This window comes from Lampris incognitus, chromosome 14 (genome assembly GCF_029633865.1).
Source record: "Lampris incognitus isolate fLamInc1 chromosome 14, fLamInc1.hap2, whole genome shotgun sequence".
Classification (NCBI taxonomy): Eukaryota; Metazoa; Chordata; class Actinopteri; order Lampriformes; family Lampridae; genus Lampris; species Lampris incognitus.
This window is the reverse complement of record NC_079224.1, coordinates 18,526,798-18,549,132: the sequence shown is the minus strand read 5'-3', so window position 1 is coordinate 18,549,132 and position 22,335 is coordinate 18,526,798. Positions and strand designations below refer to the sequence as shown.

The 22,335-nt window shown below is 43.0% G+C and overlaps 1 long non-coding RNA gene across 1 annotated transcript; it reads right to left on the bottom strand.

Moving 5' to 3' along the window:
* Positions 1 to 208: 208 nt before the first annotated feature.
* LOC130123392 (uncharacterized) lies at positions 209 to 22,335 on the bottom strand. Its single transcript, XR_008811318.1, has 3 exons — positions 22,308 to 22,335; positions 428 to 529; positions 209 to 243 (listed from the first exon to the last, which is right to left on the bottom strand). It is a non-coding gene; the product is annotated as an uncharacterized LOC130123392 (long non-coding RNA).

The window sequence follows — 22,335 nt, the reverse complement described above, 5'->3', positions numbered from 1 at the left end:
CTCTGTCTTTCTCTCTATTACACATAAACAATCACAGCCTTTCCCATTCAAGCATTTCTGAAAGTTTCCACGAAGAGCTGAAGAATGCTGCCTTGTAAAAACCCATTGTGTGTTGAACAATTTTCTATGGTTACGTACTTGAGTTGGGCCACAACTTGATCTATGTCAGCCACACAGAGCTTCTCTCTAACTGAATCAATCTTAGCATGGCTGCTGGACTGGACTGAGACACAAGAGGTAGGCCTAGAAGAGAGGAGAGGAGAGGACAGGAGAGGAGAAGAGAGGAGAAGAGAAGAATTGCAACATTATTTGACACCATGCAAGTAACCGTCTGAACCATTGTCATAAAGTAAAGCATAATTCCTCTACTTGGTGACTCATTAGGAATAGACACTATTTAAAGTAATACTTTGTTAAGGTTCCTCACCTGCTGGGGTTTGGGCTTCCTGGACCATTACAGTGACTTTGGTGACCCAGGGCGTATCTCACGGTGTCAGGGCTGTACCGTGACAAGGCCTCCTCACCATCCCTTCATCAGAGACAGAAGGGTGAGAGAGAAAGTGATAAATGAGGGAATCTTTCAATGAGGCAACTTGTCACCATCTCTCCACGGTTTGCATAAATGACTTTGTGGTGCTGATAGAACAATCTGCATCCCCTGGCCCAGCCCACATCAGCAATCAAAGTTGGAGATAGTTTCATAGACTAAAGCAACAGTAGTACCGTGACCTGCAAAAGCTTCCGAACATACACACACACACACACACACACACACACACACACACACACACACACATGCGCACACATGAACGTGCGTGCGCACATGCACACACACACACACAGCAAGTGCAACAGTCCCATCATCTGGACTTTTCCTGTTTATTTGTGATGACCTTTTTATTCAAATACAGTAACTACTTCACAACATCATACGACTGATGTAACTTTCAAGCTCTTACGTGTTGAGGTGAACTGAATTGTGAGAGAGAGAGAACGAGAGAAAGACAGAAATATACGGTAAATTGCAGCGGTGTAAAAACCAGGTCCAGAAAGTAACTGTCCAAACAGTGTATTTGCTCCAACCATGTTACTAAACCAGCTGATTTCATTAGCTAGTTTCCCCTACCTAGTTGAGGAGTGGTGTTGACTAGAATCTGCTGGTGCAGTGCATGAGCGGAGCAAATACATGGCTTGGACTTTTACTTTCTGGACCTGGTTTTTACACCTCTGGAATTGTAGTAATGAGAAAATGAGATGGGAGGCTGGATCATTGTAGGGCCAGTTTGTGAGCCATTGAAATTTGCATATGGAGCTGAATTCCACTTACATTTATTTGTATACCCCTAAAACACACTGATGCTCTTAAAGTGCTTTACATACATTAAACAATAATAAAAAAAACAAAACAGGTAGATGCAGTAAACCACAATAGACAACACCCTCTATCCTTAGACCTTCAGTTTTGATAAGGGAGTTCTCCCTTATTTTATTTTTTACAAATTCTTCGAAAATAATTTGAACTGGGTGACAATGAAACAATCTAGAAAGTAAAGTGTGAACTGAGGTAGCACTGTATGCAGGAGCATGTGAAGCGTCCTCCCAAAAATGTTGCCACAGAACAGCATGGTCCCAGACAGCATCACCAACCCAGTAACACAGAGTCCAAGTAGCACACCATACACATACACACACACACACACACACACACACACACACACACACACACACACACACACACACACACACACACACACACACACACACACACAGAAAGCGAGAACAGTGGGAATGATGGACAGCCGGAGCTGTCACAAATGGTGAGGGAGCAGTCATGAACAAAAGACAAAACAAGAGGCAGACAAGAGTCTCCAGATGCCTCTCTTCCACTGACATGGGGTTGGCGCTAGGCTGGGGAACAAGCAAACCTTTTTCCAAACTGGCCTGTTTCCACTAGTTTGAGCCGAAAACAAATACCTAACTGGATGATGCTGCTAACAGGATCTAGTTTGTACAGTACAAATACAAAACATTAACCATGAGTATTCCTAAAAAAAAAAAAACAACTGTTACTTAAACAGTCCATGCAAACCCAGTTGTTATAAACAAGGTGAAATCTTGAAATGTTGCCTTAAACTTTCAGTAACAGGGGTATTGGTGTGCATAAACTGGACCACGAGTTAGTCTACAGTCATTACATAATTTATTTATAATAGAGGATCATACCCCCCCCCCAACTGTACCCGGCCAATTACCCCACTCTTCAGAGCCATCCTGGTCTCTGCTCCACCCCCTCTGCCGATCCAGGAAGGGCTGCAGACTGCCACATGCCTCCTCCGATACATGTGGAGTCGCCAGCCACTTCTTTTCACCTGACAGTGAGGAGTTTCGCCAGGGGGACGTAGCGCATGGGAGGATCACGCTATTCCCCCCAGTTCCCCCTCCCCCCGAACAGGCACCCTGACTGACCAGAGGCAGTAACCAGGACACACACCCACATCCGTCTTCCCACCTGCAGACACGGCCAATTGTGTCTGTAGGGACGCCCGACAATGCCGGAAGTAATACGGGCATTTAAATCGCCGATCCCCGTGTTGGTAGAAAACGGAATAGACTGCTACACCACCCGGACACCCAAGGATCATACTTTTGCGGAAAATTTGATGGCTGAATTCCATCGATGCGGTCTATTATCGCATGTGTGTTTATACTTTTTATTGGCAACAGCGGTCAAAGCCAAAGGTGACCGGTGATGGGAACATACCTGACAGTCACGCTGTACATCACCAAAATATTAACTAGTTTTTAGGTGGTGACAGCATTACCCTACCCCTTCCATGGCAACGTGAGTTTTTTGGTTCCAGATCGACAGGTAAGCGTGCCTGGAGCTGATCTTTTCATATTTACTGGCAAGGTATTTCATGCCATAATTAGCACACCCCGGAGATGATGCTGCTCTGAAAATATGCACTCGCATGCAATACTCCTTGGGGTCCCTTTCTGTGTTCCCATTTTCCCATCACAGGAACTTCAAGAAATCCCAATCTTCTGGGCTGACATGGAAGCGGTGGAACATTTTCTCCACGTCGCAAATAATTGCAATTTGGTGCTTGCAAAATCTACACAGCACCCCAGTCAGAGAATTAGTTAAATCCGGTCCTGTGAGCAGGTGGTCATTTAGAGAGGTGCCTTCAAATTTGGCGGAGCAGTCAAATATGACTAATTTTTTCCGGCTTCCTAGGATGATATACCCCATGGTGGAGAATGTACCACGGATTGCCCTCTTTTGGTGTGGCATCTGTTTCTTCTGCATTGCCATCTTTACAGACACTGTCCATGAATTTCTTGTAATTGTCTTTGTACTTAGGACTTTTCTCCATTTTTCTTCTTAAATGATTCAATCTGAGTGTAGCGAGCTGCTTATTGTTAGGAAGGGCCGGGCGCTCTCTGAAGAGTAGAGGCATTTCCAGATGTCCTTCTGGATTTTGCTGAATATTCTCATTCAACAGTTGTTGAATGAGATATTGTCCTTTCTCTGGGGTTGGTGTCCAAACAATCTGTTTCCAATGCCTTAATCAACGAGGCAGGTGTGACACACAGAAGCTCCTTTACAGAAATGCGAGGGCAGAAACCTGTCACATTCCTTGAGCTAGTATGAGGTGTTATAGATCCCACTATACTCCAGCCTAAATCAGTCTTGACAGCGTATGGCTCATAATCTTCCCCAGATATCACTTGGTTTTGGTTTCAGGGCCCTTGCACAGTTGTAGCCAATTAGAAGTCCTACAGGACAGTTCAATAGATCTGGCATTTCTTCTGCTATGCTGAGAAGGTGGGTCCACCCTTTCACTGTTTCGTGAGTGGGAATACTATTTTGCTCCAGTGGGATGTATCCTCGAGTGTATGTAAGCGGTAGCTCGATGTAGTCTTGTAAAAGGTACCCTCTCACTCTTAGTCCAACTGCTCTTTGACAATTTACTATTGAACCCCTGTCGGTCATTGTTGACAACATCAATTTAACCGGTTCTGTGTCTGCTTCAATTTTTTTCACAGACATCTTGGTCAATATATGTATTACTACTCTGTGTGTCCAGTAATGCATACACCGAGATTTCTGGGCTGTTTTTTGCTGCACAAGTTAGCCACACCAGGACAATCACTGAAGTGCAATCACTGTTGTGCATTCTCACGCTGCACAAGACAATGGAAGCATTTTCTTCCTGTGGTGGTGCTTCTGACTTTTCTCTTTGAGGACGTTCTTCATGAAGCGGAGAGAGGTGGCACCGCCTGCAAATATTGCAAGTAGCCCTCTTTCTACAGTTTTTGGAGACATGGCCGACTCTGTGGCAACCAAAGTACATTTTGTTGTCAATGGCATTTTTTTTCTTTTCCTCTAGAGGCATTGCTGCAAAATTTTCACATTTATATATAAAGTGATTTTGTCAACAGCAGGGACATTCTGTTTGCCTTTTGTTTTCAGTAACGGGAGGGCTGATTTTGGAACCTTTGTCATTTTCTGGTGCATTTGAGTCCTTTGGGGTAGTGTTTGTCATTTGAGACGCCTTCGTTGACGTCACCAGAGTGCTGGCTTTGAGACGCTTCTGTTGCTCCCCAGGTTTTTCATCTGCGTGTTTTAATACATAAAAGGAGGAAACCGGATTGCATGCAATGCATGTCTCCTCTGCCACAAAGTCCAAAAATTCCTCGAAACCCGGATATGGCTTCCCTTCATCCAGTGTTTTAGTGACATACCCGTTCCAGCGGGTTGTTGCCCAATCAGGAAGTTTCTGTAACAATTTTTTATTTTCTTCACAATCATCCAAAACCCCGGACCCTGTACATGAGGCATTGCATGCTTGCAGGAGATGAGAAAATCACTAAACTCCCTTAATTTCAGAGATTCTCTCGGTCCTATCTTTGGCCAGCTACTTAGTTTTCCCCGGAATGCTCTTTGGACGATAAAGGGGGGGCCATAGCGTTTGTTCAGGGCATCCCAAGCCTGTGTGTATGTTTCCTCATCACTTCTATAAAATGTTCGTTCTAAGACACAAAGGGCCTCTCCACTTATATATTTTCTTCAAATAGAACAGCCTATATGCTGGGGTTGTACGGCTTGTTTTGATTAAAGCCTTGAAGCAGGTGCGCCATTCAGTGAATTTGAGTGGGTCTCCTGTAAACATGAACGGCTCTGGTGCTGGAGGTCTAGTCATCGCCAGGGACTCTTTAAATGTTTGAACCAGCGAGACTTTGTTCGCTTTTGGCTTTAGTTTACTTTCAGACCAAGGAGGGACTTGGGGAACCTGGGCGCATGGAATGCTGTCATGCTGCAGTGGAAGCTGACTTGAGGCAAAGTGATTATTACTCCAGTATCTCCTATTTCAGCATTCAATTTTCATTCCTCTTCAGCATACACATTATATTCAGCCTCCATAGCTTCAATGTCTCTTTGATCTTCAAGCATTTTTAACCTCTCTTGCTGGGCTAGCACCTCCTTCCTCTGGGCAGAGATTTCTTCCCTGTTTATTTCAGCACGTTTTTATGCTAAATGTGCCACTACCGCTGCCTTCTTTACTGACATATGACTTCCTTGCTGACTACCCTGTCCAGCTCTCGACACAATTTATCCATATACTGACCTGGCATCTTCTCTTTGGGGTAACTGGAGGACTGTTTCTTTCACAGCCACTGCATCGAACTCCTTAGTTCCAGCTTCCGCATTTTGCTTCATATTTTTCCGCAGCTACAGTCATTTCACCTAACTCAGTTTTAGAGCATTCTTCCTTAAGTTTAGATCTGATGAACAGAACCTCTACCTTGAAGATTATATATGTGAACATACACTGTCTTTCCTTTCTTGCAATATCATCCTTTCTGAACTCCAGCATTTTTCTGTTGGGCATTTCTCCCTTTCTGATCGCCTCACCTCTTGTCCACCTTGAGATGATGGCTCCTGGAGTCCTACCTTTTGTATTTCAAGCTCTGCATAAATTTCAGATATGTGTTCCTCAGATTTTTTTTGTTTTGTTTTTCTGAGTCTTCAATTTCAGTTTCTAATTTCTCCTCCAATTGTACCTTCTCATCTTCTAGTGCCTGAATTACTTGATCTAGTACACACATTTCTGATGTGCCTTGCTCCATTTTGCTAAACGTTCTGTAGAACCACCAGGGAAATACACACTTATCAAATAAATTACACACTTATGATCATCTTACAAAATTATCAAAATGCAATTTTCATTTCCTAACTTTTTTTCTGAGGATATTTTGAATTGCAATAAATATTAATATAACATCAACTGAGAAAAGAAACCGTTTCCAAACTTAAGAGACACCGTCTGACCTGGTATGGGTATTATAAATTGTGGCAAACAGAATTGTCCAAAGACGTCATAACGTGGCTTCCTTGTTGCTGTCCTTGCAGCTGCAGCGCTGTCTTCTTATTGCGCTGGATTGGACGATTGAAGCTCGCGATATCACGTCGGACGAATGCTGGGATATGCAGGCAGATCTTCCACGTGGGTGCGGTAATGGAGTCTTGAAGAGACGCAGGATTTTCCAATCTTCGCAGGAACGCTGGGGAACCTCGTTGCTCCCTCCCATCAATGGCTACGTTTTTCCACTGTAACTACTCCCAAAGTTTTTCTTCTGATACAGACAAAACTAAGTTCCGACTGATGTTTGACAAGTGTTTTTATCGTCTTCTTTCATAACTTCAAACTCCGTGAAAAACTGAAATGAATCAGTTGCATTCACATGAAACAATAAGTGATTTACACAAAGGTAGATGATTAACAACCAATCACATACCGTGTGCGCCTTCTGACCAGAGATTATGAGTTATTACTTTCTTTTAATGTCACACTGATACTCTTCTTTTGCAAAGACACCTTACTCCGTCTGCAACTTCAGATGGTCCCGGCAACGTACGTATTCGCGTTTTAAGCTATGACGTAGGCACGTCCCTGTTGCGTAGGCGCACGCGCGCGAATTGGCTTCCGGCTCCATCGACTTGTTGACAATATGCCTCACTGCTGTGTCCCCCTTTGTTTAAATCGATCAGAGATTAAATTTGAGACCAAACTGTCTTTCTATCGCTTTCCTCCGAAAGACAAAGATAAGAAGAGGTGGCTGCAGTTAATACGGTAAGTTGCTATTGAAGAAATGCATTGAAAATCGAAGTTTGGCGCCGACTTTTGTGCTAAGTGCAGACTAGCTACCCTGCACTGCAGACTAGCTACTACCGGTAGCTACCCTCTTGTTACCGAAATCCACGTTACATACTAGACAGGTATTTAGATTTTTAGCTAATTCAACAAGCGAGGATCAATATATGTGCTTTTCCATATGTTTTTCTGCTCAATAAGGCTTTAATCAGAGTGTAGTGGAGAGTAAACAAGCATCGGTTAGCCGCTTATGTTGTTACTACTACAACCCTGTCTGTGAAGACATACAGTTACTGTAAGCAAGCATTATGTCAGCTACACACTCGGGAAACTGCATTATTCTATGCATTGTTAGCCCATGATTATCTAAAACGAGATGATGCATCTCAAGGGGATTATCATTAAAGAGACTTGGAGTAAATGCATGAATAAGCAGGGGTACATAACGTTAGATAGTCCAGGTGAATGTGCTGTTTCTGCCTGTTTTGTTACAGTAGTTCACTTCTGACTTTTCCCATATAAATCAAACAATGAAACTTCATATCTACAAAAAATAATGTTTCTGTAGGGAGACTGACATCTAATTCTAAAGCCTTACTATGTAACCTTTCCTTTATGAAAAGGCTATGAAAAGGCTATAATATTTGCCCCCCCCCCCAAAAAAAAATCTGTATTGTATAGTATGTGAATACAATATAACTTGCCCAATCTGTATGGTAGACTGTTTGTATAATATCATTATACAATCTTTACAGTAGAGTATGTTAACACAATAGAAATTGTGTTTTAAATAATTGATGGTTAAAGTGGCATTCTTTAACTTTTTTTGATAAAAAATAAAGTTGATTTTGGTCACAATTTACCACTATCTTTCACTGAAGGAGGTAACAGAGGACTGATTTAGCCTATTTCCCATTCACAAATCCTTCACCATCTGTTACAATGCCCATGTTTGTGACTGTGTCTAACCAGACACAGTCTGGTTAGACACAGTCTTTCCTTGTTAATGGACAGTTCACACAAGAAGAAGTTAAGAAAAACAAACTCATATCCAGTGCTAGGATCCACGTGGAGCGCTCCATTCAGAGGTTGAAATTGTTCAACATTTTGGACAATATCCCATATCAGTTCACTAAAAACATAAACAAAATACTGAAAGTGTGCATGTGTCTTACCAACCTACAAACACCAATTCTTCGGGAAATAGCATGAAATGACTTGAATAAATGTAAGCAGAATCAGATTCATGTATTTATACTTTTAATAAAGTAATACTGAATTAAGAACACTGCTTGATTTTTTTAATCAAAACACATTTGTAACAAAATGCATAGTGCAAAAACTAATGTCACTGTAAAAAGTATAAAGTGCAAAACATCAACATTGGTAACAAAATGCATAGTGCAAAAACTACTGTCAACGTAAAATGTATAAAGTGCAAAACATCAACATTGGTAACAAAATGCATAGTGCAAAAACTACTGTCGACGTAAAGAAGAGGATCACCATATGATGAATACAACATTTAAATATGCAAATTTGCATATTTAAATGATAATGATGTACCGTGCATGTTCACATCATGTATACTTTACATTACTTAACCACTTATCCAACCCATATGTTTGGACAGAGTCCTTCAGGGCTCTAACTAAGTGTCTTGTGTTTTATGTTATTATGTTATGCTCTCCTCGAACCATCACCTTAACGTGGTGGAGAGGTTTGAGTGACCCCATGAATCCCGAGAGCTATGTTGTCTGTAGCCTTGCGCTACTGTAGGGTCACACATGGCAAACTGGTCTAGGAGGGAACAGACTAAGAATGGTTCAAGAGCTGTGAGGAGTTGTGCCCCACAGTCCTTAAATACGCACAAAGGTTTAAATTTGATTAATTTGATTAATTAAATTTAATTAAAACCCTTGGCAAACTCGTCTGAGGATGACTAAATGAATGCTGGGGTTCATGTGGTTAAGACCATTCTTCTAATATAACATGTTTCCAAACATTTTGGACAAAATAGAAAATTTTACATCAAGGTGCCCAGAGATTTCCTGGTGCCCAGCTGACCTGTATCCAACGTGGCCTATAACGTTAATAAGAAACAGATCGTAGCACACATGGTAGCCCTAAAATGGCTGTGATCTTACATGTAAGTCTATATTTCATTAATTCCTAACATGTATTTTAAATTCATTAAACCTTTACAGCGTTACAGTATGTACGATCATAGCCATTCTGGAGCTAGACACATGAAAAGCTAGCCTTGGATCCAAGAACGTCAGAGTTATTTTAACAAGTCAAACGTCGGAAAACAATTATCTACCGACAAAATAAAGCACTGGCAGTCTTTATCCAAGGCTTATGAATCGCCAGTAAACGTGGGATATAACATCAGAAGCCAGAATACCCAACATTACCAAGCTAACGCTAGCTAACCCTGTTAGCTCACTCACCTCAACCTGATAAACTTTCTGTTTCATGGAAGCCTGTACCTTGCCTTTTATAATGCCCCCTGAAACATTTACGTTCACAACTCTATCTGAATTGAAAGCATTGAGACCCTTTTTCACCCTGAGAGGTTCGTCTTTAAAAAAAGACGTTAATGTAAATATATTTACGGGTTCAGACATATTGTTTTGAGTGGAAAATAATGCAGTGAGATTCCCCAAGGCACCGGAAGTATAACTCCGCCCACACGTGACGTCGCGTCGTGCGTCGTGACGTCGTGCTTAAGAGCCGAATTTCCTCTTAAATTAGTCAACTGATCACATGACCAGTATCTTGCCTATTCAACGTAGCTCGCTTATCTGAACAGTAGGTGTCATTATTACCCAAAACATCGTGAAACCAAAAGTTATATTTACAAATATTTTTTTACAATATGAATACACAACAACAGTTATTATACTAAACAAACTATTTCCTCTAGAAAGGTTTTTACATTACGAAAGAAGTACATTTTCCTGCTACAGCTACAATACACACAAGCAAAAAGAAACACACTGCAAGTACATGGAACAATAACACAGCCGTAATAATCCACCCTCCCATCCCCTCACCCCCTCTACCCCCCCCCACACACACACAAATAGAGTATTGAATTGCATTTAATTTTAACATAATATGCGCTTACGTCGGGCGGCACGGCCGCACAGTGGTTAGCACAGTCATCTCACAGCAAGAAGGTTCTGGGTTCGAGCCCCGGGGTAGTCCAGCCTTGGGGGGTCGTCCTCTGTGTGAAGTTTGCATGTTCTCCCTGTGTCTGCGTGGGTTTCCTCCCACAGTCCAAAGACATGTAGGTCAGGTGAATCGGCCATACTAAATTGCCCGTGTGTGTGTGTGTGTGTGTGTGTGTGTGTGTGTGTGTGTGTGTGTGTGTGTGTGTGTGTGTGAGAGATGGCCTGGCGGCCTGTCCGGGGTATCTCCCCGGCTGCCGCCCAGTGACTGCTGGGATAGGCTCCAGCGACCCTGAGAGCAGGAGACGCGGCTCGGGTAATGGATTCTCTTATGTCTTTGCTTTTTTTTTTTGTCGGAAAAAACTGGCTATGCCACAACTTTTCTCCTTCATCTTAATTTTTCCCCCCAAATATCTGCTACTCTGGCCTACAGTATTCAAGACGAAAAACAAACACGAAACCGTCCAGACCCACTGCACAGCTGTGCTGCACATGCGTAGTTGCGAGTGTGTCCTACTGAACGTCCCTACTGAAGGTCCCTACTGAACATCCCTACTGAAGGTCCCTCTCACGTCGTCCATAAGTGAGTGAGAGTGAGTAAGCAAGTGAGTGACCACATATTGCGACGCATAGTCCACGGCGGCAGTTGCACGCGTGCCATGGAAATACTTTGTAGGTTAAAACCATGCCATACATTGTATTGGGTAAATGATTCATGAGACAAGCTGGCAGGCTATGAGCTGTATCTAGGCTATGAACAGTCAACGATTACTGATTTCATGATTTCTATAGGGGTGTAAACTCTCACGAATTGAGTCAAGTCAAGTCAAACATTATTCATAGCACATTTCACACACAGGGCAACAAAATGTGCTTTACATAAAGTGACAATATACAATTGCAACACAACCATAAAAGTGCAAATGTAGAAAATGCATATCAACAGGTGTTAGTGCAGTTATATAGGAATCACAGCAGAATATACAAATATCAAAATTTACAAAACACACACACACACACACACACACACACACACACACACACACACACAGAGACACACACATACACACAACAGGTTGCAGTAGGCTTAGAGAGTTCAGGGAGTGGGTACGTGCTTTTGGTGCTAACTCAACACATGCCTAAATTCAAGCCCTCCACAGCTCCTATAAGCTGTTTCAGTGGATGCAAGAGATAAACAACAGGCTGTTTTTGACTCCCTGACAATCACCCCTCAGATACGGAGAAACACATCCCATTGTCGACACACCTTGCAAAAAATTCTACTCTAAAACTAGTTGTCTGTAGCACAGAATACAGTTGTGCTATACTCTAAAACCTCTACCAATATTACCCCAACAAATGCAAAAAATTTTCCTGCATGCTGTCAGGCCCGGACAGAAACAATCGGAAGTTAAACCGTAACAACTCGGGAAAATAGGCCTTCGATAAGATTATGCATTGACTTCTCGGCTAAGCTGTGTGTTGGCATTCAGCACAGAACGTACGGATCTCTTCTCACCATCATGGTTCCATTGTCCTGTAGTTCCCGAACGTCTCTCTCACGTTAAACTTTTCCCTCCCACCCCTTCCTAACTCATTTGTAGAACTTGAATTGAAGAACTTAGCCATAGGTTGCTGTGAAAAGTAAGGTTTTTAATCTGCTTTTAAACGTGTTCAGTGTGGGGGCCTCTCTCAGGTCCTCAGACAGGGTGTTCCATCTATTTGGGGCATAAACGCAAAAGGCAGCTTCCCCTGCTTTAGAGTTAGTACAAGGGATGGTTTAAAGACCACTGCCTTTGGACCTGAGTTCCTGCTGGTTTGTATCTAATTAGCATGTCTTTTATATACTGAGGTACAAGGCCATCTAAAGCTGTGTATACAAGCAACATAATTTAAAAATCGATTCTAGTTTTGACAGAGAATCAATGCAGAGATCTAAGAGCAGGTGTAATGCGTTCATACGTTTAGTTCCGATGAGAAAACGTGCAGCTGCATTTTGAATTAACTGTAGTTGCCGCACAACTGATTTTGGGAAAGTCAGTGAATAGACCGTTACAGTAGGCTAGTCTACTTGTTATAAATGCATGGAATAATTTCTCAGAGTCTGATTTTGATAGAAAGCCTCTTAGTTTTGAAATGTTTTAAGACGGTAGAAGGCTTATCTGGTGAGATGATGGATATAGCTCTTAAATTTTAGATCACCGTCTATGATTACACCCAGATTTCTAGCTTCACTTTTGCACTCCAGAGACAGAGAGCTGAGATGAGGTGTAATTCTGCCTCTGAGGCTTTGCACCAAAAATGAATATTTCTGTTTTATCTTTGTTCAGTTGTAACAAGTTCTCTGACATCCATAGATTAATATCATCAATACACTGAGTTAGGGGATGTATGGGATCAAGGTCATCAGGAGATAGAAATATATCCAGTTGTAAATCATCTGCATAATTATGGTAGTTTATTTTGTGTTTCTGTATAACATGTACAAGTGGGAACATATAGAGATTAAATAGTAATGGTCCAAGAATCGAACCTTGGGGTACCCCACAGATAATACCCATTTTGTCCCAGGCAAAGTCTCCAATGGACACAGAGAACTGCCTGTTCTGTAGGTAGGTTCAGAACCGGGCCAGACAGACCGACCCATTTTTCTATTCTCTCTCTCACAAAATGTCATGGTCAACAGTGTCAAAGGTGGCACTGAGATCGAGGAGCAGATGAACAGATAATTTATTAGAGCCTGTGTTTATATGCAGATCGTTCACAACTTTGATAAGTGCTGTTTCTGTGCTATGGTGAGATCGAAAACCTGACTGATAAATGGCTAGAAGGTAGCTTGATGTTAAATAGTTGTCAAGCTGAGAATAAACAGTTTTTTGAAGTATTTTGCTGAGGAATGGTAATTTGGAGAGGGGCCTATAGTTGGCAGTAACTGTCGCATCAAGGTTGCTCTTCTTCAGAAGTGGTTTAATTACAGTTTTTTAAAGTGCTGCAGGAAATGTACCTGACTGAAGAGAGCCGTTAATTATTTCTAATACCTCAGGTGCTAAGCAGTTAAAAACAGTTTTAAAAATGTGGTAGGGAGAGGATTCAAGTAGCAGGTAGAGGACCTGAGCTGCCCAACAATATTGTCTAGTTTTTTAAGGTCTAGAGGGTCAAAGTGAGACATGGCGCCAGTGATATTTCTGGAGAACTGGAGAGTAGTTTCATTTCTGGATCTTGAGATACTAATGTTCTGTCTAATGGCAATAATTTAAGGAATTGCTCACATTTTTTCAGCATCTATGATGGGTTGGAGATGGTGGATTAATAAGTCGATCAACAGTGGAGAAGAACACTTACAATGTTACAGTTTCATTTAGCAGACGCTTTTATCCAAAGAACGTACATCTGAGAGTTAATGCAACACAAGCAAGAATCTAATCGGGAGACAACAATGCTTTAAGTGCCAAAAAAAACTAGGTTCAAGTCCGATAGGACACAGGTGTCAACAGGCAGTGCACAAAGGCAGTGCATAGAAGCGTTTTTGTTTTTTGACCAATACGACCTGGTGTGCTTAGCGGAGAAAGCTTTGTGAATTTCCCGTCTTTGGAAATGAGGACACCCGTACCACCTTCACACCTAACAAAATAGGGTGTGTGTGAAAAAGCAGTCAACAGAGAGTGCGGCCAATGTGGCAGTGTTTTCTGGATGTATCCAGATTTCAGTCAGGGCTAGTACCTAAATGTCTGACAAATTGGCAAGTGCTTGGATAAATTCTGTTTTATTTACAGCCGATTGGAAATTCCATAAGTCAAAAGTAAAGGAGGAATGAGTAGAGGAGGCTTTCCTGAGTGTATAGAGGTTCTCAGGGTTGCGTTGTCTGCGACAGATGCGATTTTTTTCGATAACCTTGAATGACAGGGATTTATTTGTAGCACATGGTGGGTGAGGCAGGCAACGAGAGTAAATAGTAGCAAATGGAATTACCAGTCAGTGTCCTTGTTCGATGGACTCGCACAGGTAGACTCACAGGTCTTTACCCAATTTGGTCTTTACACAATGGGGGCTGACACATAAGGGCTGGCACTACAGTGCAGCTGTGTGTTTAAATACCAGGAAGTACCACAGCTGAACCCGCCCCCGTTTGATTTTCACAACAAAGGAAGCAATAGAGGGCGAAACCTGCATCAGCTGACCCACCTATTGAAGCTCAGAGAGTGAAACAAGCAAGCGCTCAGCCCAACAAAGCCTGATCCGAATCAAAACTCAAAACAAGTTTCAAATCAATTACCAACCGACTGCAATCTCCTATGTTCAAGATCAGAGCTTTTCTGCTGGGTTTAGTTCAATCTCTCATAAACTTTTAGTGAAAATCCCGCCCCCGTCTAACTTTCACAACAAAGGAGTAATAGAGGGCGCAACTCGCGTCAGCTGACTCAACTATTGAAGCTTAGACAGTGAAACTAGCAAGTGTTCAACCCAACAAAGGAAGCAATAGAGGGCATGACCCGCATCAGCTGACCCACCTATTGAAGCTTAGAGAGTGAATCTAACAAGTGCTCAGCCCAACAAAACTTAATGGCCTAAATCCGAATCAAAACTCATAACAAGTGCCAAATCACTTACCAACCGACTGCAATGTCCTATGTTCAAGATCATAGCTTGAACTTCACTCTTGTTGATATTTTCATTAACGATTTTAGAGAAGAAAGACTTAATTTATTTGTTGTAGTTATTCAGTCTATCCTTGTAGATTTTATGGTGAACCTTAAGTTTAGTCTTTCTCCGCTGTCATTCTGCCTGGCAAAACTCTCTCTAAAGCTGTCTAATAACCACTCCATTTCTCCAGGGGGACTTTTTGTTTTTCTGTGTTTTTAGTTTTAACATGTGCAATGTTGTCAATGATATTTCGTATTTTTGAGTTGAAGTTGTTCACAAGCTCCCTCAGTTGGTGATGCCATAAACGACGATAGCACATTAACAGTTTTCTTAAAGGTTTCAACTGTATTATTGTCAATGATACGTTTTTGATTGTTCGAGTACAGGAAAAGCAGACAAATGAAATAATATGGAAGTGATCTGAAATAGCAACATCCATGACACAGGATACAGTAATATTAAGTTCTTTTGATATGACTAAGTCCAGAGTATGTCCCTTGTTGTGGGTGGGTCCAGAAACATGCTGAGTGAGAGCAAATGCCTCCAGTAAGCTAATTAGGTTTAACTAGCATCGGGGTCTATTTGATTGTCAACATGAACATTAAAATCACTTGAGAAAAACAAACGTAGTCAGTGGAAACCTTGGACAATAGCTCAGAAAATTAATCAAGAAAGCCATATTTAGATTTTGGTGGCCGACAGACAGTAATCATTAAAATTGGAGCATTTACAATGTATAGAAAAAACAATATATTCAAAAGACATGAATTTCCTGTGGGGGATTTCCTTGCAGCTATAGATACCAGAGAAGACAGCAACTATTCCACTGTCTCTATTATCAGATCTGGTGGTATGGATGAATTTGAAGCTAGGGGGTGCCGTCTCAATGAGCGCGACTGCGCCATTTCTATCCAGCCAGATCTCGATCAGTAGAGTGAAGTCCAGGTTATGGGTACTTATCATTAGATCGTTAACTAAAAATGACTTATTCGTTAGTCACCTGAAATTTAATACAGCTATTTTTATATTCCGAGGTGCATGGCTTTTTTTTGGGGGGGGGGCTGATAATTGAAGTCCGAACAGGTAATAAATTGTTCAGATTCCTGTATGTTACAGGGAGATGACGGGTCTGTCTCTATGGTTTATTATTACAGGAATTAGTATGGCAGTGACAGTCATTAGTATGATGGATTGGACTCACCGAAGGACTTGAATAGGTGTAGTTTACTGCGGAACCAAAACTGAAAGCACTTGGCCCCCGTGGATATCATTAGTGACGGAACTGTCCACACCTGTATGCGGGTGCCGGATGTTGTTGTGCATAGCACAGACACGACAGTTGGAGACAACGCAATGAAACACTTTGCAGCTAGCATTCGTGAGCTTGGTCAATTTGAATAGAGTCCATCATGTTTACAAAAATAGAAGAGTGTTCCCAGAACAGATTAAAATTGTCGATAAAACCAAATAGTAAACAACAGCACTGCGCCTGAAGCCAGGTGTGAAGCTGCAAAAGTCTACGAAAATGACCAACGCCACGAACGAAAGTGGGGATTTGGCCGGAGATAAAAACTTCCTTCTTGCTAAGGTTTAGAACGTTTTAAAAAACACACACACACATAAAATAATTTTTTAAAAGCTCCAATTGCTGCTGATCAATGTCATTTGTGCCAACGTGAATGGCAACTTTCTTAATGGAGGTTTACTGAGATAGCTAACTAGGGAGTTCTGCCAGAATGTGTTTTACTTTGACACCTGGAAAGCAGTGTATTACAGCCCTGTTGGACCTGATGTTCCTGATGATAGAATCACCCACAATCAAAACAGAAGGTTGCTGTGGAATGGGTGCAAGAGCACACACGACCAGCACCAGGGGGGATGCCACCGGTGGCCAGTTCAGAGCTGGTAGAGTGTCTGGACACTGCCTCCTTCAACAACCTACACTGAACGGATGAGGTTTCCTTTCGGGATCCAGGGTGGTGAGCAGTAGCCGATGGGGAGTGCTCCGCTCCTGGATGCGACGGACTGGTCAGCGGAGGGAAATCTTTGTTTCCAGGATGTCAGATCCATTTGTTAGCAGGTCAGGAGGAACAGCTGATAAGGAGGGAGGACAGCCAGCCGGATCCGGGGAGTTGGGGAGGTCAGATTTTCCAGAACTTGAAATTTATTTCCAAGCTGGTAAGCCTCATGAGAGAGCAGCTTACTGTTGGCAGTTTACTGTTCTTATCCTGGACCACTTGCACACGTCCTCCCCCGGTGTAGAGAGGCCTGTAGAGTGGATAGCTTCACCTCCAGACCACATAATAGTGGTATTATTGTCCTGGGCTAACGCTGTATGGTCTAGGGGGCAGGACAGGCTGGCACCCCTCCAATTGCCCAGGAAGGAGAGGTGTTTTGACTGTGCTGTGGCCACGGATGATAGGTCCAGGATTAACTTATCCCTTTCCCTGAGTTCAGCCTGCTGTCGGGTAATGTCACTCTTCAATTGTGCATAAGTAGGACGGCAATCCACACACATGGCCATGTTTGTTGTCAGGCAGTAAGAAATAACATTGGCATAAAAGTCTGTAAAGGTGCTAAAAGCTTCAAATCCTCGATAAAAGCAATCGGCTAGCCTAGCCACGAGACTAAAAATAAGCCTAGTGTAACCGAGCATATTTCCGTCCGCTGCGGGATTCGATCCGCAGTTGTACTGCACCACGAGGCGACATCGCTAACTGCTCGACTAAAGGGGAAGGCAGCCTGGCGGTAGCCCGGTAAGTGTTTTTGTAGGTTACAGTAGTCCCCTTCTCCCGGAAGTGCGCCCTTGCGCTTTGTTATTCCCGCGCTCCGATGAGGCTTCTGATGACCCAAACGCTAACCGCTCGACTAAAGGGAGCCGACCCCCTGGCGATCGGCCAGTGAGTCTTTTTGTAGGTTACAGTTGTAATTAAAATTCACTGATAACTTAAGATCCAAACATTCGATGACTAAAAATGTTTACCTTATTTGACCTTGTTAAAACATATAGGTAAAACAACCAGGATCTAAAAGTGTAGCGTAAAATTGTCAGCATGAGACACATGAAATTGAGCACTACCACACATTTCACACCGCCAAATTTGTATTAAAACATTTTACACATAGAGCAATGCTAAATGAATAAAAACACGTTACCTGTCATTTAGCGCCAGCGGCAGACTACGGAGTCAATAGGCAGGCAAGGACTGAAATTAGATGGAGTAGCAATGACATCGTTTAGTGGATTTTGCCTGGTCGGGTGGCGAGCGCAACCATTTTTTTCTTTATAGACAAGTTTACGCGGCACTTCCGGTCCATTTCCGCATTCGGGCCACCATATGCTTTTCTTTTCCGGTGTAACGAGTAGCTTCCTAGTTACCACAAACCAGGGAACGGGTTTTCTTTGGTGGGCTTTTTGGCAGTGAAGTAATGGGAACAAACAAAGACTTTTTTGGTGGTTTCTTCAAATTCAAAGCCTTCAACCACATCGAAATCTGCTGTTGGTTTTTTGTGGAAGGAAAACAATGGAATGCAGGGACGTTGCCACTGTAAACTACTAATAAGACACGTTAGTCCCTAGCTAACGGGTCTGACCCTTTAGCCGAGCGGTTAGTGATGTCGCCTTGTGGTGCAGTACACCTCGTATTGAATCCCGCACCGGGCAAGAAAATAACCGGTTACATTGGTGGCAGCGGTGGGATCCGGAAGTGTGCAGATCCTCAGAAGTCTCTTCGGAGCGCGGGAATAACAAATCGCGAGGGCGCGCTTCCGGGGAGGGTGACGACTGTAAACTACTAATAAGACACGTTAGTCCCTAGCAAACGGGTCTGACCCTTTAGCCGAGCGGTTAGTGATGTCGCCTTGTGGTGCAGTACACCTCGTATTGAATCCCGCACCGAGCAAGAAAATAACCGGTTACATTGGTGGCAGCGGTGGGATCCGGAAGTGTGCAGATCCTCAGAAGTCTCTTCGGAGCGCGGGAATAACAAATCGCGAGGGCGCGCTTCCGGGGAGGGTGACGACTGTAAACTACTACTAAGACACGTTAGTCCCAAGCTAACGGGTCTGACCCTTTAGCCGAGCGGTTAGTGATGTCGCCTTGTGGTGCAAGTACACACCGTATCGAATCCCGCACCGGGCAAGAAAATAACCGGTTACACCACTTTGTGGCAGGTCGATGGGCAGCACACTCTCTATCCAACCACTCATTCAGGCGTTTCCATGTATTAGTACAGCCACGCACAGTACAATGTATCCCTGAACCATTTTTTGATTTTCTAATGTCCATTTTTTAATGTTAAATGTTGTTGAAGATATCACAGATCTAGGCTTGCATGTTTACATCTGGCTACGGATGTTTAGACCAGTAGAACAATGCACCCATCCCGGCGCCCTAGGTAAAGGCGGGAAAACTCGTCTGTTCAGGGGGGCAAAGTGAATTTTAAACTGGTGAGTAAATAAGTTTACACCTACTATGAAGAAATATTATGAACTTGCAACACCTTTTTTTTTTTTTTACATTAATTGGCTTCAAATAGGCTGGCAACCAGGGTTGCAAGGGATTTTTTGGGGAACCACCACAGCAAGGTGAGCAAGCTGATTTTCGGACCATACTGTCTGTTGTCCATTCACCCTGACCAAGGGGAAAGGTGAACGATGAATGAAAGAGCGATGTCTTCAGTTTTTAAGGCAGCAAGTGCAGCAGGATACATGGAGGGTGACGGGCTGGTCATTTCAATTCAACTTTATAACTCTCACGAGGGAAATATCCTCATGTTGTTGGTCCCTAACCAACCACTTGGACAATAAAACGGAGGTGTGTCCTTGTGTTCAGTGGCAGGCAGCATGTGTGTGCGTGTAAAGGGGGGGTATCAGGACCACACAGAAGGCCGAGGAGGGATAAGGGTGGTGGCGATGGCCAAAATGAGAAAACCAGCATCGGCAATAAGATAAATCCATTGACTTTTACAAGGCATGCACGCACGCACACGCGCACGCACGCACGCACGCACACACACACACACACACACACACACACACACACACACACACACATACAAATTTGTAAAAACTTGATAGTCTTTCTATTTTAACACTGCTGGAAAAATCTAGTGTGGGAAGACGGGTAAATTTTACCCCTCCCCTCATCTTCAATAACAAATTACTATAAAGAAAGAAAATGTGAGAGGGAGAGAGAGAGAGGGAGAGAGAGAGGGAGGGAGAGAGAGAGTGTGTGTGTATACTGGTGCAATATTAAATGGGTAAATAAAAAGAAAGTTTAATCAGCTTGCCACCAAAAGCCATTCATCTGATTTACACTAAGGACTTAGCCTAATTCAGCGATCAAAGGACTGAAACAAACACACACACACACATACACGCACGCACACACACACACACACATCAGGGTCAACGGGGATGCTTAAGCTAACTTCAAAGGGAGGAAGTGGTTTGTGCTGGACAGCTTGTGTGGCACCAAAAATGTGTTGCCTCTCCATCAATACAAACAAAATGCTCCACTCTTGCAAAATGGGACATGCTGTAGCCTGTTAGCATTTTAACAGAGTAGGCTGACTTATGAGGCACCAGCACATCAGAGATCAGTGTCTTGCTTGAGGAAACTTCAAGCGGCCACCTTGCTGCTGGCGGTGTTTGACCCTGTGTCTTTGACAAGACGCACACTCTAAATACGCTGCCACCATGCCGCCGTCTTACAAGTAACTCTGTAAAGTGGTTTGTGAGACAACGCGTGCAGCAAATTTAGAGGGAACGCAAACTTTAAGTGATCCCCATGCAGATACTAGGTCACCATCACGGTAGCACACAGTAGACACAAGTTACATCCCAACTGCCTTGGAGGTTTACCCATTGGCTGATAGTTTGATGGCCTCAACCTAACTGGAGGGAGACAGGAGGGTCACAATAGACAGGAAGTTGGCAAATCAAAAGGTAATAAATGGTTTGTCATGCAAGGAGCAAACAATCAATCTTGACCTGTATCTTTCCTTAAAGACCGCAACTATGAGGTGGGGCAGGGCGACATTCCTGACTGTAGCAAGCTAGTTGCTGGGATAGGAACCAGCACACACACACACACACACACACACACACACACACACACACACACACTACAACAGGTTGCAGTAGGCTTAGAGAGTTCAGGGAGTGGGTACGCGCTTTTGGTGTTAACTCAACACATGCCTAAATTCAAGCCCTCCACAGCTCCTATAAACTGTTTCAGTGGATGCAAGAGATAAACAACAGGCTGCTTTTAACTCCCTGACAATCACCCCACAGATACAGAGCAACACATCCCATTGCCGACACACCTTGCAAAAAATTCTACTCTAAAACTAGTTGTCTGTAGCACAGAACACAGTTGTGCTATACTCTAAAACCTCTACAAATATTACCCCAACAAATGCAAAACATTTTCCTGCATGCTGTCAGCCCCGGACAGAAACAACCGAAGTTAAACCGTAACAACTCGGGAAAATAGGCCTACTATAAGATTATGCATCGACTTCTCGGCTAAGCTGTATGTTGGCATTCAGCGCAGAGCGTACGGATCTCTTCTCACCATCATGGTTCCATTGTCCTGGAGTTCCAGAACGTCTCTCTCCCGTTAAACTTTTCCCTCCCACCCCTTCCTAACTCATTTGTAGCTGACCAGGGAGCACAATATAACATTTTATGGCACCCTTTGTTGGGGTAAAAATGACACACAAAAGTGTGAGGGCAAAGAGCAGGGTTTTGACCTGCTTTGCCCACCATGGCAAGTGAAAAAGCCCCAGAGAATGGTCTGGACAATTAATCAGAGAGAGCCAAGTGACAGGGCAATTTTTTTCCATCTTGGGGGGGGGGGGGCGTGTAAAAACTCTCTTTTGTGTTCTGTAAGTCAGGTCAAGTCAATTTTATTTGTAGCCCAATATCACATATTAATGGTAACAGAAATGTTTAACTGAACTGATTACAAAACTGATGGAAAAAAAAATCAAATATTTGGGGAAATATTCATCCCCTTATCATGCACAAGATGCGTTTACTTGCCTATTTATCTCTCAGCTAAGTATGTTTTCACAAACCTGCCTTTTCCCATGGCATGCGAATTTGGAAAAAAGACTCAAAGCCATTATAGAAACTGGTTGTCGTACTAAAATGCTACATGGAAAGGTGAAATAATGCCACGTGAGTTCTTCTGAGAGGAATTCCCTGAATCATTCTAGTGTTTCCTCACCTCAGCTGATGGAAGGGGCAAGGTGTGATTGAAAGATGGCTGACTGGTACAAATTAAGGGCAGACTGAGTGTGTGTGTGTGCAAAGTCTGTACCTCCCCTCCTGGCTGGCCTTCTCCTTGA